Consider the following 17,251-nt stretch of genomic DNA (forward strand, 5'->3'; position numbering starts at 1 on the left):
GCTGTCTGTTTGTTTTGTTAGACATAAAAAACTAGCCATGCGAATAAACTGACGAAGAGAGATGATTGTCTACCTTGCTGCAGCAATTAAATGGTTAAACCTTGGAACTCTATAAAAAAAAAACCTGGATGTGTTACTGTTTGTCTGCAATTAAAGACAAAAATAATAATTAATTCCTGTTTGCAAAAATGTGAGGCCTGGTTCACATCTGTATTCAGGTTTTTGTTCGGGGACTCCTCTTGGGATCCCCTGAACGGAAACCTATACACATTAAAAAGTGGTTACCTAAAGAAAACCCGTGGATCCCATAGACTATAATGAGATCCGTGTGGTTTCTGCTCGGTGTGCACACGAAACATGTGGAGAGAAAAGTGCTGCTTGTAGGACTATTCTCTAGGCATGTTTCTTGTGGAGCGGAAACCCAGCTGTGGGATCGACTCGACTGTATGCAAAACTCAATGTAGTACAAATACTAGGTGTCTGAGGATAGATAGATAGATAGATAGATAGATAGATAGATAGATAGATAGATAGATAGATAGACAGGCTGGCCCACTGGTGAATCCTCCATTGGGCCCCCAATTCACAGTAAACTCATTGTACTTTATACAGATATTCATTGTACAGCATCTCAAGTAGGCTATCTGTGGGTATAATATACAGGGTAGATTATTTAAGAGACTGCCCAGTTTATTTTTATATACTGTATACACATTGAGTAGCTGAGATGACCTCTAGGTGTAGAGTCATGCCAACCAGTATCCTTCCTCTTCGGGCACCATCTTTTCAAACATACCACGTGGCCAATAACTAATCATTTTGCAGTATCGTGCTATTGTCTGAGGTCAGCTGCTATATGGGATAAGGGGACCCTAGGAGAGAAATAAATGGATGCAAGGACTAGGCAGCAAGCGACCACTGAAAAAAAATTAAGTGTCAGGTAAAATATTTGCATGTAGCTCTATAGTGGGCCCAGAATACATTTTTACTGGTTGGACCAGTCAAGCCTACAGCATGTATTACATTTGATCTTTATATTTCTTCTGTGTACAGTATGTAGGAGTTTGCACTTTGCAGTGCTCTATGTAGTACACAAAAATCATGTGCACACTTAGTATATATACAGAATCAAGGATACAGTCTGCTGCATATAAAGATCAACTTGGTACATGCTTGTCGGCTTCTTACCCCATACCCAGCACCACCTTGTTGCATCCTGTACAGTGTAAGGGAGCCTTCACACAGAGTTTACACGCGTATCACATTGAAAGCAATAGGTAAAAAAAAGCCTCTCATTGATTTCAATAGGTAGCGGACGTATGCCGGCACCCATAGAAGTCAATGGGATCTGTTTTAACGCTGCTCACTCTGAACGAGTTTACGTTCAGAATAAGTGGAGTGTAAACTCTGTGTGAAGGCTCCCTTAGATATATTATATAAAAATATATTTTGATAAAAGGTCACAGCACAGCCAGGATACGATACAACGGCACAGTGTATGTCTTGTCCAGCGCTCTGAACAGCCCCCTAACTAATACGCTCCGCAGCTGCCAGGGCTCAGAGGGAACATTGGAGGCAGAGTGAGGTGATACCACAAGCAGACTATCAAATCACTACAAGGACAGAGGGACAGAGGGACAAGACTCAGAGAAGAAGTGTACAGCAAAACAATCAGGAACTCTCAATGTCCTGATCTAAACTTCTGCTGAAGCAAGTCACGGTGAAACGGATCCCTTTTTATAGGACCCCACTTTTTCCAGTGCATACAGTATGAATCAAATGTCTAAAATAGAAGATAATGACTAGAAATAAAGAATTATCAATACACATGTTTCAATATAAGGGTTTAAAAAAAAAAAAAAAAATTCAGTATAAGGCACTTATTTTGCCCCCATAGACCTATCAATCAGTCTTATTGCTAGTCACAATTGGCCTGGTTATAGCAGATCAGTGGCCGTTGCTAATATTCATGTTTGACATTAGGATTTGAACAATACTCTATATTCTCACAAAAGATAACATAGCCTATATAACAAAATAGCTACATAACTTCACTTACTGTAACATCAGAAGTATATACAAAGATTTATGCAACAAATGGTCAAAAAATATTCTGATTGTATTAAAAAAATTAGCAGAGAAAAAAACCATTCTGCGTTATTAGTAATTTGTCTCATTAGAACCTAACGAACAAATAGATATCATTAGGGACTGAAGCGTTTTCCCACAGCCATGGCTTTCATACCTATCAAAGGCCCTAATTATGGTGAAACCTCTTGTCCACAAGAGAGGGCCGTCTATCAAGGGATGTGCAACCTCTCAGGGGCTCTGGCCAGATTGCTCCATTCCCACCATTGAATTGATATGGCAATAATAGGATACCCTTGAGGAACAAGGCAGATTCTTTTTTTCACTTTAATTTTTTTGTAATTTATTATTAAAAAAAAAAAATTGAGGAGAAATTAATCTTTTTGTTCAGTAAAAAAAGTACAATATACAAAAAAAAAAGCACTTGCAATAAAACCGCGTTGTTAACCCCTTACTGATATTTAACATACATAAGGTAGGGCAGGAACTATGGAAAGGTATCAAGCCCTAGTACTGGCTGTAACAGTTGCAAACAAATATTGCTGAGAGTGAAGGTGCACTGACCATATAGGTGGGCTCACAAGTGCATTAGCAGCAGGAGAACATGGAAAAACATGAGTTGAACTGTGACAAACATGGGTAACTAGGGGATGGTGCCTACTAGGAGTAGTAGTATGACTGTGGTTGCAGACCGCCATCGTTGCAGGGATGAGGTAGAACAGAGATTGGGAACAAGGCCCTGCCATTCAACTTCAGCGTCTGACTACACAAATGCTCATCCGGATGAATTGGTCAATAATGCTGTGCCATATTATATATTGAATCCAATGAAAAATAGGATACATCTATGGTGGTCCTGCTTTACAATAAAACCCCCCTTAGCTCTTTTCTTCTTGGCAATTTTTTTTAAGGTATTTCAATACATGTTTTGTGTTCGTTGTAAGCCCTTATAATGCCCAGTATATTTTCACACCAATGCTAAGCCTTCCGTTGCTATTCAACCTTTTGATTTTCGATATACATATGGATTTTAGTCTATAAAAGCAAACCTGTAGACGCTGTAGTAACTAATATGATTTTAAACACATCATGAATATTACACAAAAGACCAAAGGATTTATAAAATACAGAAAAAAAAACACTGAACAGCTCACAAGCAAAAGATTTTGACATATTCTGTGAAACTTTTTAACAACAAGCCTCCATTTTATGTAATCACAATACGACACTCCGGGTGATCATTGCTGTGTTATAATCACTCTGTAGAGGTTGTTGTAGTGCAAACTATTGTTCTCTCAAAACATACCTGAGGCATACGATTAGCCAAACAACAATGCACACCCTGGAGGGACACATTGTTCCAATCTTGCAAGAGAAGTGCTAGTTTCAGGATACTGTAACTTGGGTAACAGGAGTTTTGCTTATTTCTTTAGATTTTATAGCAATCAGGAGAAACATGCACCCCCTCTCTCAAAAAATGAGGGGGGGGGGGGGTCTGTTATGAACTAAAGAAGTATTAGTCACTGCATTACCAATTACCTAGATTTTTAAATGGAAAAAAATATTTCAAAATAAACAAAAATATAACAATAATAATAATAATTAATAAGGATTAAAAAAATTTAAACACTTGTCAGCAACATAAGAGCATAAAATTACAAGTTTTGGCACAACATAGCACTGCACTATTTGTTGCATTGTAATCAGGGGTCTACCACATGGAATAAACCGGGGGCAGCATTTTATTGTCTAGTGGGAGTTATATGTTGTTGGGGGCCAAAAAGGGATTTGTATATTGTGTGGAGGACAAAAATAAAGGGGGCTGTAGAGTATTTATTGATCTGCCAATGGGCTTGTTTTAATTAGGGGGACCCCATTACGCAACCAAAAGTAGCTGGTTGGGTATCTTTTTTGGGGGGAGGGGGTGCTTTTCTAGAATTCGCCTCAGGAAGCAGAGAGACTAGGTTCACCCCTGATTGTAATGTTTGCTTTTTTCATTGTACACGCAGCACACTACTTCATTGAAGTCCAATAGATGCCAATAGCTTCAAGTATATACAAGACATAGACAAAATTGTTGGTACCCCTCCTTTAATGAAAGAAAACCCCAAAATGGTCACAGAAATGACTTGAATCTGACAAAAGTAATAATGAACAACAATTTTATGAAAATGAACAAATGAAAGGCAGATATTGCTTTTCGCTTCAACAGAATTTTTTTTTTTTTTTTTTTAAATGAATCTCATGTAACAGGCCTGGACAGTAATGATGGCTCCATTAACTTAATATTTATTTGCACAACTTTTTGAGGCAATCACTGCAATCAAACAATTCCTGTAACTATCAAAGAGACTTCTGCACCTCTCAACAGATATTTTGGATTTAGGTCAGGGCTCATAGAAAGCCACTTCAGAATACAATGTTTTCCTCTTAGCCATTCTTGGGTGTTTTTAGCTCTGTGTTTTGGGTCATTATCCTGTTGCAAGACCCATGACCTGCGACTGAGACCAATCTTTCTGACACTCGACAGCACATTTCTCTCTAGACTCCCTTGATAGTCTTGAGATTTCATTGTACCCTGAACAGATTCAAGACACCCTGTGCCAGATGCAGCCAAGCAGCCCCAGAACATAACAGAGCCTCCTCCTTTCCTTCTTTCCAGGGACCCTGTACCAGATATATAGACTTTCGCTATGGTACATTTGCCTTTGTCTGCTTTGAAAAACATCCTTATAGATTTTCTTTTAGATGAATACTATACAGAGAATTCATACATTCAAATCCTCATAGCCTCTGTCTTTTATTTTGAATAGATTGTCAGCTCTCGAATACAGGGTCATATCAGTCATATGCATGTCCCCATTTCTTGTATTCGATTAGTTCTTTGACCTCTTTGATGCAAGTTACTACTTATCGTGAGAGGTCACATTACATACATCTTTATAAATAAAATTCAAATAAAATACACATTAACTATAAACCATGAGTATAATACAGCTTCTTGCCTTTTTCCTTGACCTACTGTACTTCTGATTTACTTAATGCATTGCATTGTCCTGCTGCAGAGCAAAATTTTCTACAGAATATTACACTGACTCTCTCAGTGCCTAAAGTAAGTGCCGCTGCCAAGTGCTATTTTTCAGACTGTTTAACTATGACTTGGGATTTATATCTAGTTCTAAATTAAAGGTGTTATGCCTTACTAGAGATAAGGGAAATGAGTCATAATGAATTGAATTTATCATTAGTTTTCACAAAATTTTGGATGATAACAATTCTGCAAATCTTTGGGAAGCCATGATATCATTTGGCCCCCACGTCACTGCTAAGAACTGTGATTGACCTAGAGTGACATAGGGGGCAAAAGCACATCATTGCACTCCAAAGCTCCGGTGTAATGACAGATCATGATGACGCCCATCGCCATCCTTGTGACTCCTAAGACCAATCGCGGGTCTCAGCAGTGATGTAGGAGCCGATTGACATGATGGAGATAGCAGACAGTACAAGAGGACAGGAGCGGAAGACTAGCAGCTTTTGCAGCAGAGCCTAGGACAGCTGAGTAATGGGTTCCTGCCCCTTCCAAGCCTCTGGTTATTATAATTTGGGACTTGAAGAGATCCAAGAGTATAATAAACACATCTAAAGGGTGCATTCGGTTAGGACTGAATATATTTGGCCCATAACAATTTTTGTTGTCTGAATGAAGTGAATTGCCATGAAACAAATCTTGTGAGCTTCAATCCTCTCTATCCCTTACATAGAACATTTTTTCTTTAGAACCTGTCCATTCGTACATTACACAGACAGCTCATTGATGTGAATAGGCACAGCGTTATGTGTTGTTTCCCCTGTAACGGCACTGCTAGGAAACTGAACACTTACTGTCAAGTATACCCAGAGATTACATCTGATTGTTGGGGGTCCCAGCAGGAGGACACTTTGTGATCAGGTTATTGTCAAGGCGTCCTTTTTTCCTGTTCAGGGTTGTGTAGACGCAATACAGACTAAACATGGTTCTTCCATATGTGAATAGTGGCACAGAAACTTTTCCCCTAATACGATTATGATAATAATGGCCATTTATCTCACAAAAAATGGATGTTTTTATGAAGTGAAACTAAAAACATTAAAAATAATCTATAAGGCCCGGTTCACATCTGCTCATGGGTTTCCACTTAGGGACCCCCTGAATGAAATCCTAATCTGCATAAAAAAGTGGTTACCTTAGGAAAGCCATACACCCCATAGACTATGATGGGTTCTGTGTGGTTTCTGCATGAAAAATGTGGAGAGAACAGTGCTGCTTGCACATTTTTCATGTGGGGAGGGGAACAGAATGACCCAAACGCAGATGTGAACCGGGCCTTACCAGTTCAGATCACTTAATGTTCTATCAATATTAAACTGATGCATATAATACAAAGCTTGAACTGAAGTGGCACCATGCGTTCATGCAATAACCAGCCCCAAAGGTAGTACAGAAGACAAACCCATTCATAGTTGAACTTCTTACTTCTTACTAGGTTGTATCTCTTATTGACAAATGCTAACAGATCTTAAGATGTCCATACACATCTTGGGTTGGTCAACCCCGTGGAGAGGGGGGAAGGGCAGTCGTTGAAGGGGGGAGGTGTATGTCAAAAGTTTGCCACGGGGCCCTGCCAATCCTAGTTATGCCGCTGCAAGGGACAGATGAGTGTGGGTTTTATTTTTCACCTTCTCCATCCTCCTTGCAGAAACCTGTAATTTTTGTACAACCCCTTTGAAGGATTAGGCCCAATACAATGAAACACAGCAAAAAAACACTGGAGAAAAAAAGCAGCAAAAACACATTGTATTTTCCCACAGCATTTTTCATTGAGTTTTTGATACATTTTCTTCCTCTAGTAAATATATGTGGAAATTCTGAAGCTAAAATTAATCTTCTGTGGATGAGATCAAATAATTACATTTTATTCACTTTGCTCACACATTTCTGCAGCCGCCATAAACGCTAGGTTTCACGTTACAGAAAAGCAGATTTTTTTTTGTTGCTGTTTTTTTGAGCCAAAGCCAGGAGTGGATTGAGCAGAAGGGAGAAGTATAAGAACTTTCTATATATTTCACAATCCTTTTGTAGCCATTCTTGGCTTTGGCTCAAAAAACTGAGACAAAATCTGCAACAAGAAAAGTTACTTTTCCACAAAGTGGATGACTGATGTGACAGTATTTAGTCCTGGTATAGCAGTAAGTGGCTGACGTGAGGGTATTTAATCCTGGTATAGCGGTCAGCAGGTGGCGTGACAGTATTTAGTCCTGGTATAGTGGTCAGCAGGTGACGTGACAGTATTTAGTCCTGGTATAGCGGTCAGCAGGTGACATGACAGTATTTAGTCCTGGTATAGTGGTCAGCAGGTGACGTGACAGTATTTAGTCCTGGTATAGCGGTCAGCAGGTGACGTGACAGTATTTAGTCCTGGTATAGCGGTCAGCAGGTGACGTGACAGTATTTAGTCCTGGTATAGTGGTCAGCAGGTGACGTGACAATATTTAGTCCTGGTATAGCGGTCAGTGGCTGACGTGACAGTATTTAGTCCTGGTATTAGCAGTAAGTGGCTGACGTGACGGTATTTAATCCTGGTATAGCGGTCAGTAGGTAACGTGACAGTATTTAGTCCTGGTATAGTGGTCAGCAGGTGACGTGACAGTATTTAGTCCTGGTATAGTGGTCAGCAGGTGACGTGACAGTATTTAGTCCTGGTACAGTGGTCAGTGGCTGACGTGACGGTATTTAATCCTGGTATAGCGGTCAGCAGGTGACATGACAGTATTTAGTTCTGGTATAGTGGTCAGCAGGTGACGTGACAGTATTTAGTCCTGGTATAGCGGTCAGCAGGTGACATGACAGTACTTAGTCCTGGTATAGCGGTCAGCAGGTGACGTGACAGTATTTAGTCCTGGTATAGTGGTCAGCAGGTGACATGACAGTACTTAGTCCTGGTATAGCAGTCAGCAGGTGACATGACAGTATTTAGTCCTGGTATAGTGGTCAGCAGGTGACGTGACAATATTTAGTCCTGGTATAGTGGTCAGCAGGTGACGTGACAGTATTTAGTCCTGGTATAGTGGTCAGCAGGTGACGTGACAGTATTTAGTCCTGGTATAGTGGTCAGCAGGTGACGTGACAGTATTTAGTCCTGGTATAGCGGTCAGCAGGTGATGTGACAGTATTTAGTCCTGGTATAGTGGTCAGCAGGTGACGTGACAATATTTAGTCCTGGTATAGTGGTCAGCAGGTGATGTGACAGTATTTAGTCCTGGTATAGTGGTCAGCAGGTGACGTGACAGTATTTAGTCCTGGTATAGTGGTCAGCAGGTGATGTGACAGTATTTAGTCCTGGTATAGTGGTCAGCAGGTGACGTGACAGTATTTAGTCCTGGTATAGCGGTCAGCAGGTGATGTGACAGTATTTAGTCCTGGTATAGTGGTCAGCAGGTGACGTGACAATATTTAGTCCTGGTATAGCGGTCAGCGGGTGACGTGACAGTATTTAGTCCTGGGATAGCAGTCAGTGAAACGCATTGTATTTTTTTTCTGCAGCGTTTTTCGTTGTGATCTCAAGAGTTTTCCTCTGTGGACTTTCTGCACCTATTATATGTATATGGGAAACACCAACGTTTCTGCAGGTATAACTGACATGTTGTGGAAATGCAACTTTTTGGCTGCAGATTTTTCATGCATTGTATGTATGGGATTAGCCAGCATTCTTTTGCTGGGGCATTTTGCTGCTTCACAATGTGGGGGGCTCCTTCCTTAAAGTGCCCCTGTAAGTGAAAGGCACAGCAGCACATCAAATTAACATTGTGTGACTATGGAGCAGGTACAATATTTCAACATTTGGGCCCCCACTTTTAATTTTGCCCAGGGCCCCATTTTGTCTAAAACTGGCCCTGTGCTTATGACAACTTTACACTTGACCCACTAATGTGTTATAATGGGGCTGCTTTTCCATATAGATGCTGCAGGCACTAAGTGAACTTTAGTTCTGTGTCACGGCAAACTATCCCACCAGCTGCTCAAATAGGTGTGATATGTAAGTAGTGTAAGCACAGTCTGATCATTCTATAGTCTGCCACAATAGTTCATAGACCGCTGCGCCATCTTATACATGGACGACTATGTGGTGGTTCATAGACCGCTGCTCCATCTTATACATGGACCACTATGTGGTGGTTCATAGACCGCTGCTCCATCTTATACATGGACGTCTATGTGTTGGTTCATAGACCATCTGCTCCATCTTATACATGGACGACTATGTGGTGGTTCATAGACCATCTGCTCCATCTTATACATGGACGACTATGTGGTGGTTCATAGACCGCTGTTCCATCTTATACATGGATGACTATGTAGTGGTTCATAGACCGTCTGCTCCGTCTTATACATGGACGACTATGTGGTGGTTCATAGACCGTCTGCTCCATCTTATACATGGACGACTATGTGGTGGTTCATAGATTCATAAACCACCTGCTCCATCTATACATGGGCGACTATGGGACAGTTCATAGATCATCTGTTCCCTCTGTACATGAACAACTGTGTGGCAGTTCATAGACAGTCTGCTCCATATATACATGGACAACTATGTGGTGGTTCATAGACCACCTGCCCCATCTGTACAGGGACGACTATGTGGCTCTGTTTGTGTCTCTATGAATTATGGTAACTGTGTAATGAAGTAATTAATCGAATACAATAAATGACACCGGACACCGAAACGGCTGATTTTATATTATAATACCATTTATTAGCAATAAGCAGAGGAGCAATTAATATTAATGGCTTATATTATATCCTAAATAATGGGGGTTGATGGGGGTCTCCTGAGATAAGAGCCCCAACCCAATGATCCAAAGGAGGCGAAGAAAAACCAGAGACTGGATTGAACTATGAGTAAGGAACGATAAATAGTTCCGAAACGCGTCAGTTAAGCGGTTTTCATTCACGTTTTTCTACCTTTTTCACTATGTCTTCTTGTCAAGCTGTTATGTGTTTTTTGCCTGTTGTGGCTCAATTTTAAAAAAGCTATGAAATAAAGACTTGGATTTTACACGTCCATGAGTTGCGGATCCTTCAAACTACCTGTTTGGACCTATCTTTTTTTTATCTATCTACAGTCCTATGAAAAAGTTTGGGCACCCCTATTAATCTTAATCATTTTTTGTTCTAAATATTTTGGTGTTTGCAGCAGCCATTTCAGTTTGATATATCTAATAACTGATGGACACAGTAATATTTCAGGATTGAAATGAGGTTTATTGTACTAACAGAAAATGTGCAATATGCATTAAACCAAAATTTGACCGGTGCAAAAGTATGGGCACCCTTATCATTTTATTGATTTGAATTCCCCTAACTACTTTTTACTGACTTACTGAAGCACAAAATTGGTTTTGTAACCTCAGTGAGCTTTGAACTTCATAGCCAGATGTATCCAATCATAAGAAAAGGTATTTAAGGTGGCCAATTGCAAGTTGATCTCCTATTTGAATCTCCTCTGAAGAGTGGCATCATGGGCTACTCAAAACAACTCTCAAATGATCTGAAAACAAAGATTGTTCAACATAGTTGTTCAGGGGAAGGATACAAAAAGTTGTCTCAGAGATTTAACCTGTCAGTTTCCACTGTGAGGAACATAGTAAGGAAATGGAAGACCACAGGGACAGTTCTTGTTAAGCCCAGAAGTGGCAGGCCAAGAAAAATATCAGAAAGGCAGAGAAGAAGAATGGTGAGAACAGTCAAAGACAATCCACAGACCACCTCCAAAGAGCTGCAGCATCATCTTGCTGCAGATGGTGTCACTGTGCATCGGTCAACTATACAGCGCACTTTGCACAAATAGAAGCTGTATGGGAGAGTGATGAGAAAGAAGCCGTTTCTGCACGTACGCCACAAATAGAGTTGCCTGAGGTATGAAAAAGCACATTTGGACAAGGCAGCTTCATTTTGGAAACAAAAATTGAGTTGTTTGGTTATAAAAAAAAAGGCGTTATGCATGGCGTCCAAAAAGAAACAGCATTCCAAGAAAAACACATGCTACCCACTGTAAAATTTGGTGGAGGTTCCATCATGCTTTGGGGCTGTGTGGCCAATGCCGGCATCGGGAATCTTGTTAAAGTTGAGAGTCGCATGGATTCCACTCAGTATCAGCAGATTCTTGAGAATAATGTTCAAGAATCAGTGACGAAGTTGAAGTTACGCCGGGGATGGATATTTCAGCAAGACAATGATCCAAAACACCGCTCCAAATCCTCAGGCATTCATGCAGAGGAACAAGTACAATGTTCTGGAATGGCCATCCCAGTCCCCAGACTTAAATATCATTGAACATCTGTGGGATGATTTGAAGCGGGCTGTCCATGCTCGGCGACCATCTAACTTAACTGAACTTGAATTGTTTGTCCAAAATACCTTTATCCAGGATCCAGGAACTGATTAAAAGCTACAGGAAACGACTAGAGGCTGTTATCTTTGCAAAAGGAGGATCTACTAAATATTAATGGCACTTTTCTGTTGAGGTGCCCATACTTTTGCACCGGTCAAATTTTGGTTTAATGCATATTGCACATTTTCTGTTAGTACAATAAACCTCATTTCAATCCTGAAATATTACTGTGTCCATCAGTTATTAGATATATCAAACTGAAATGGCTGTTGCAAACACCAAAATATTTAGAACTAAAAATGATTAAGATTAATAGGGGTGCCCAAACTTTTTCATAGGACTGTATCTATCTACTATCTATCTCCTATCTATTTCCTATCTATCTCCTATCCTATCCTATCTATCTATCTATCTATCTATCTATCTATCTATCTATCTATCTATCTATCTATTATCTATCTATCTATCTATCTATCTATCTATCTATCTATCTATCTATCTGTATTTGCTTCTATACATTTCTACCATTATACATACTAAAACTGTATTTTATAATGTGATGCTTAGGCCCGGTTCACATCTGCGTTCTGGTTTTCCGTTCGGGGAGTCTGCTTGGACACTCCCCAAACAGAAACCTATACGCACCCCCTTGCGTCATACCTTCAAACCGCCCCCTCTTGCTTGTACTCCGAAAATTCCTCTTTCTCTCTCCCTGTAACCACCTCCAGCATCTCTCATCACCATTTCTTTTGTGCTTTCTTCATCTGTCCACAAGAAAATGGCGCTCGGGCATGTGCAGTAGTGCTCAGAAGGGAGTGTTACTGCGCATGCCCGAGATTTCAATGTACAGGAGTGAGATGAGAGATGCTGGAAGCGGTTACAGGGGAAGAAGACGAGAAATTTTCGCCGCGCAAGTTAAAGAGGGGCCGGTTTCAAGGTATGATGCAGGGTGGTGCACAGTGGCTTGGAGGAACGCCCAGGGTGCACAGACAGGCTCATTTACATATCGGTTTTACTGATATGTTATAAAAACGGGGAGTGGGGGGGTCCTTTAAAAAAAGAGTAACAGCATCCTTCTGCAACCACTATTATACCCCACAGCAGCTATGGAGCACAATAGAGTTGGGTGGGCAATTGTGGGGCATAATAGAGGTTTCAGGGGGCCGCTGTGGGACATAATATATGTAGACGCACACCTTCCCCTCACTACCTGATGCGGACGATCAAAAGAAAAACCTAATATTGTCAGTGACATATGCAAGTGAGTTTGACCTTTACTGCATATGCAAAGGAGATCAATCTTTGCATTGGAATTCCAAGACTCTTATGACATCCCAGAACATGATGACATAACTATGATGGCACGGGCATAAAAAGACCTGACACTACAGCAGTTGTTCAGAGGATGGTGAGAGATGAAGATGTCCAGGCTAAGGAGAGGACTACACTAGGTATGTAAAGTAAAGATTACCATATTACTATAGGGGGCGCCATGCTGGGGATAATTTAGGATTCAGTGTAGATGGCTCTAACCCAGTGGTGAACCTAGCCCCTCTGCTGCCTGTCGATCAAAAGACGCCCCCCCCCCCGGGACTGAAGACCGGGAAGGGGGGGGGGGGGGTTGGGGGTCGTCTTTTGATCGACAGGCAGCAGAGGGGCTAGGTTCACCACTGGGTTAGACCCATCTACACTGAATTCTAAATTATCCCCAGCATGGCGCCCCCTATAGTAATTTGGTAATTTATACTGTACATACCTAGTGTAGTCCTCTCCTTAGCCTGGACATCTTCATCTCTCATCATCCTCTGCTGTAGTGTCAGGTCTTTTTATGCACATGCCATCATAGTTATGTCATCATGTTCTGGGATGTCATAAGAGTCTTGGAATTCCAATGCAAATGTAAAGCACCATGGAATTAATGGTGCTATATAAATAAATAATAATAATAATAATAATAATAATAATAATAATAATAATGCAAAGATCGATCTCCTTTGCGCATGAAGTAAAGGTAAAACTCACTTGCATATGCCACTGACAATATTATGTGTTTTAAACCCTGGAAACCCCTTTAATGCTCCTTTAACAATCCTTACTCCTGGCCTATTGTATCTTTATCTTCTCACTTTCTCTTTCATAGCCCTGAGTTAGGAAATATAGAACAAGTAAAATATAACATGAGACGTCCCAATAAAAATGCAGCACAGTGTAATCCCATTTTACACTGTATTTCCACAGCTTTTTTCAAAAAGTTTTTTGCAGCATTTCAGTCCTGTATGTCAATACTGTAACCCATGTTTGTATTCTGTCAAGTTACAAACGTCTCTATGAAGAAACAGGGCCCTGTACTGTCATTTTGGGGTTTATTTTTTTCATTCAGAACAGGCTTCCTAATTTGTTCCGTCTGCTCATTTCTCTGCTTCTGGTTTTGTGAGATTGTCATGCAGTTCTGGGTTAGATTATTTGATTTTCCAGATAATTGGATGCTGGATTAAAGGAATTTCTATTTTGCACATGTACATATATACACATATGCATATATATGTACAGTCATGCGAAAAACAAAGTATACCCTCTTTGAATTCTATGGTTTTATGTATTAGGACATAATACAAAACATCTGGATCGTAGAAGGTTTTAACCCTTTTCTGACATTTGCTGTAACAGTACAGTGGATACCAGGACAAACATAATGCCCACTAAGGTGCTTGTCACTTGTTTGGGTGTAAGGGCAGGTTCACATCTGCGCCCCGGGTCTCCGCTTTCAGTTTCTGTCTTCTGACCAAGACACTGGACAGGAGATGGAAAGCGGCAGTCATTTTTGAAACCCATTCATTTGAACGGGTTTGCAAAGTGTCCGCCCTTGAGTGTTTTATGGTCTCCGCGGTAAAAACGTTTTTTTTTTAACCAGACACAAAGTCAACCATGCAGGACTTTGTGTCCGGTTAAGAAAAAATGGTTTCACCGCAGAGACCACAAAACGCTCACAAGTGCTTACGGGCAGACATGGTCTGCCGTGTTTCCGTCTCCTGTCGGTAGAAGACAGAAGCTGAAAGAGGAGACTTGGGCACACATGTGAACCCGCTCTAACTTTGTAAACTTTTTCTAATTGTACCGTCATGAACTTGAACATTTAACATACTAACTGAGGCCTGTAGAGTTATGTGTAGCTCTTGAGTTCTTTGAAAATTCTTTAAGTATTTCAAGGTCTGACCTTAGGGGGTATTTGCAGGGATGTCCACTCCTGGGAAGATTGTCAACTGTCCACTTGTGTTTAATTTTTCTCACTGCAGAATGATGGGCCTCAAAGTATTTGGAAATGGCCTTATAACTAGAGATGAGTGAGTAGTATTCGATCGAGTAGGTGTTCGATCGAATACTATGGTATTCGAAATACTCATACTCAATCGAACACTACTAGCTGTTCGAAGTTTAAGGATCGATGCAGAACCAGCGTTGATTGGCAGAATGCTATACATTCTGCCAATCAATGCTGGTTCTTCTCTTACCTTTCCGAAGTCTTCTCCACGCTGTGTCCCCGCGTCTTCTTCCGGGTGAATTCACTCGCATGCGCAGTTGGCTCTGCCTAGGCCGGATGCCTAGGCAGAGTGAATTCCACCTGGAAGAGGACGCGGGGACCCTGCTCCGGGAGAAGACTTCAAGCAGAATCCAGCCCGACCGTCACTCGTGGACTTGGTAAGTATGATTTTATCGAATGTTGCCTACCCCTGAAACGAGCATTTTCCCCCATAGACTATAATGGAGTTCGAAATCCGAACAGTGTGCGGCTGTTCAAATCGGATTCGAAATTTTAGTGTTCGCTCATCTCTACTTATAACCCTTTCCACATTGATGGGCAGCAACAATTGCTTCTGTAAGATCATTGCTGATGTCTTTTCTCCTTGCCATTGTGTTAACACATGCATGAAAGCTCCAGACCACAAAACTATAAAAATTTGTCAAGGTCATTTGATTATATGCACTTGGCTGATACTTACCCTTTTAATTCCTAAGGAACTAGTAAGGGTGCACTTAATTTTTCAAACCCAGCCCAGTCTCTATGATTTGGTCTCAAGTAGCCAAATAAGCTTGTATTTACCTACGTTTAAAACCTTCTAAGGACCAAATGTTTCTTGTGTTATGTCCTGTTACATATTTAGATAGATTTAATAGAGGATGTAGTTGTTTTTTTCTCATTCATCACTATATATATATATATATATATATATATATATATATATATATATATATAGTTTTTTACATTATTTTCAACATTAACTGTGGTACCCTCAAAGACCAAGTGTCGAACTAGTTGATGACTAATTCGTACCTAATTTTCACAGAGGCGAGTTCCTTCCACTTGAGTAATTCAAATTACTTGAGAAGTACAGTAAGGATTTAAATAATAACATAATATTATACAAATGAGCCCATTTTCCAGGTGCCTGCTAATTTATCTAAATATAACTCAAATAAATCAGGTATAAGCATATTAATTTTTAAAGATGAACGTATTATCCTCTTCCACTAAACTAGACTTAGCAGCGCAGACAATACACCAACACACACATATGCATTGTGCCTATTAATTTGTACAGTAGTTAAGAGGATTGATTGTTTTATTTCATAGAAATGCCGCAATGATAACGCAGAAGGTGTCGTACTTAATAGCAAGAAAACAGTATGCCACCTAGAAATTCCCTTCACAAGGTTTCGCAGGATCTAATTTTTTCCCTTTAACCCTGAAATTCAATTATTCTTTCATAAACAGAATAATAATTATCTGATTAATCCGTGCCATGAAATCACTTAATTTGTCAGCAGCTCTGGAATAAGAGTATCGACTGTTTCACGTTCCCCATTAGAAAGCGCGAGGCTGCGTAATTTAGAAACTTGAGAATAATAAGAGCGACTTACAGGACAATGTGGAACCATTAAAGAGACTTAAGGTGCCATTTTATTGCCCAGGGTGATATTTTTAAGATTAAAATACAATTACTCATAGCGATATGCACAGCAAATATTGTCGTGTTCTAAAATGTATTTATGCAGAGCAGGAAATTAGGATGAAATTTAGCAACTTTGAAGAAATTGGATAGAGGCTTTGGGAAGTGATAATACTTTTTTGAGTGGTAGTAACTCTCGATCTGTAGTTACATACTATGACCAACGTGCAGTGCCTTGTTGGGGTAACAACTGGCACCTAGTACTCAATGTAACCAATATGGTGTATGATAGATGGGGGCTCTGTTACAGACTTTGCATTGAGGCCCAGAAGCTTTTGCTAGCCACATTGGTGACATAATCACTCTCTCTTAAGGATGCTCACTATTATGTATGGGGGTACAGTATATCACAGGTCATGCTTAAGGTCCTTCTCTAGGAACCATATTGTTCCTCATACTTCCACAAAAAAAGAATAATAATAATAATAAGAAGAATAATATAGGAAAAACAATAAAAAAGGCCATCTCTATCTCTATTTTAGAAAATATTTTTGATTTTTGGAATTGTTCAAGGAACTCCTAATATGAGTGTTCACAAAAAATAGCATAGAGATGCAATTCATATATACTCAACCCCGTTTATATAAAATAAAAATTCAGATATTTCTTAGCATATAGTATGTGGTTTAGATCTACCATCCACTTTCGAAATTGCTGTCATTCGAACCAAACCAAAAAAAAAAAAAAAAAAAAAAAAAAAACAGAAGAGGAAGTTGACCTCCA

This window comes from Leptodactylus fuscus, chromosome 7 (assembly GCF_031893055.1).
Source record: "Leptodactylus fuscus isolate aLepFus1 chromosome 7, aLepFus1.hap2, whole genome shotgun sequence".
Taxonomy (NCBI): Eukaryota; Metazoa; Chordata; class Amphibia; order Anura; family Leptodactylidae; genus Leptodactylus; species Leptodactylus fuscus.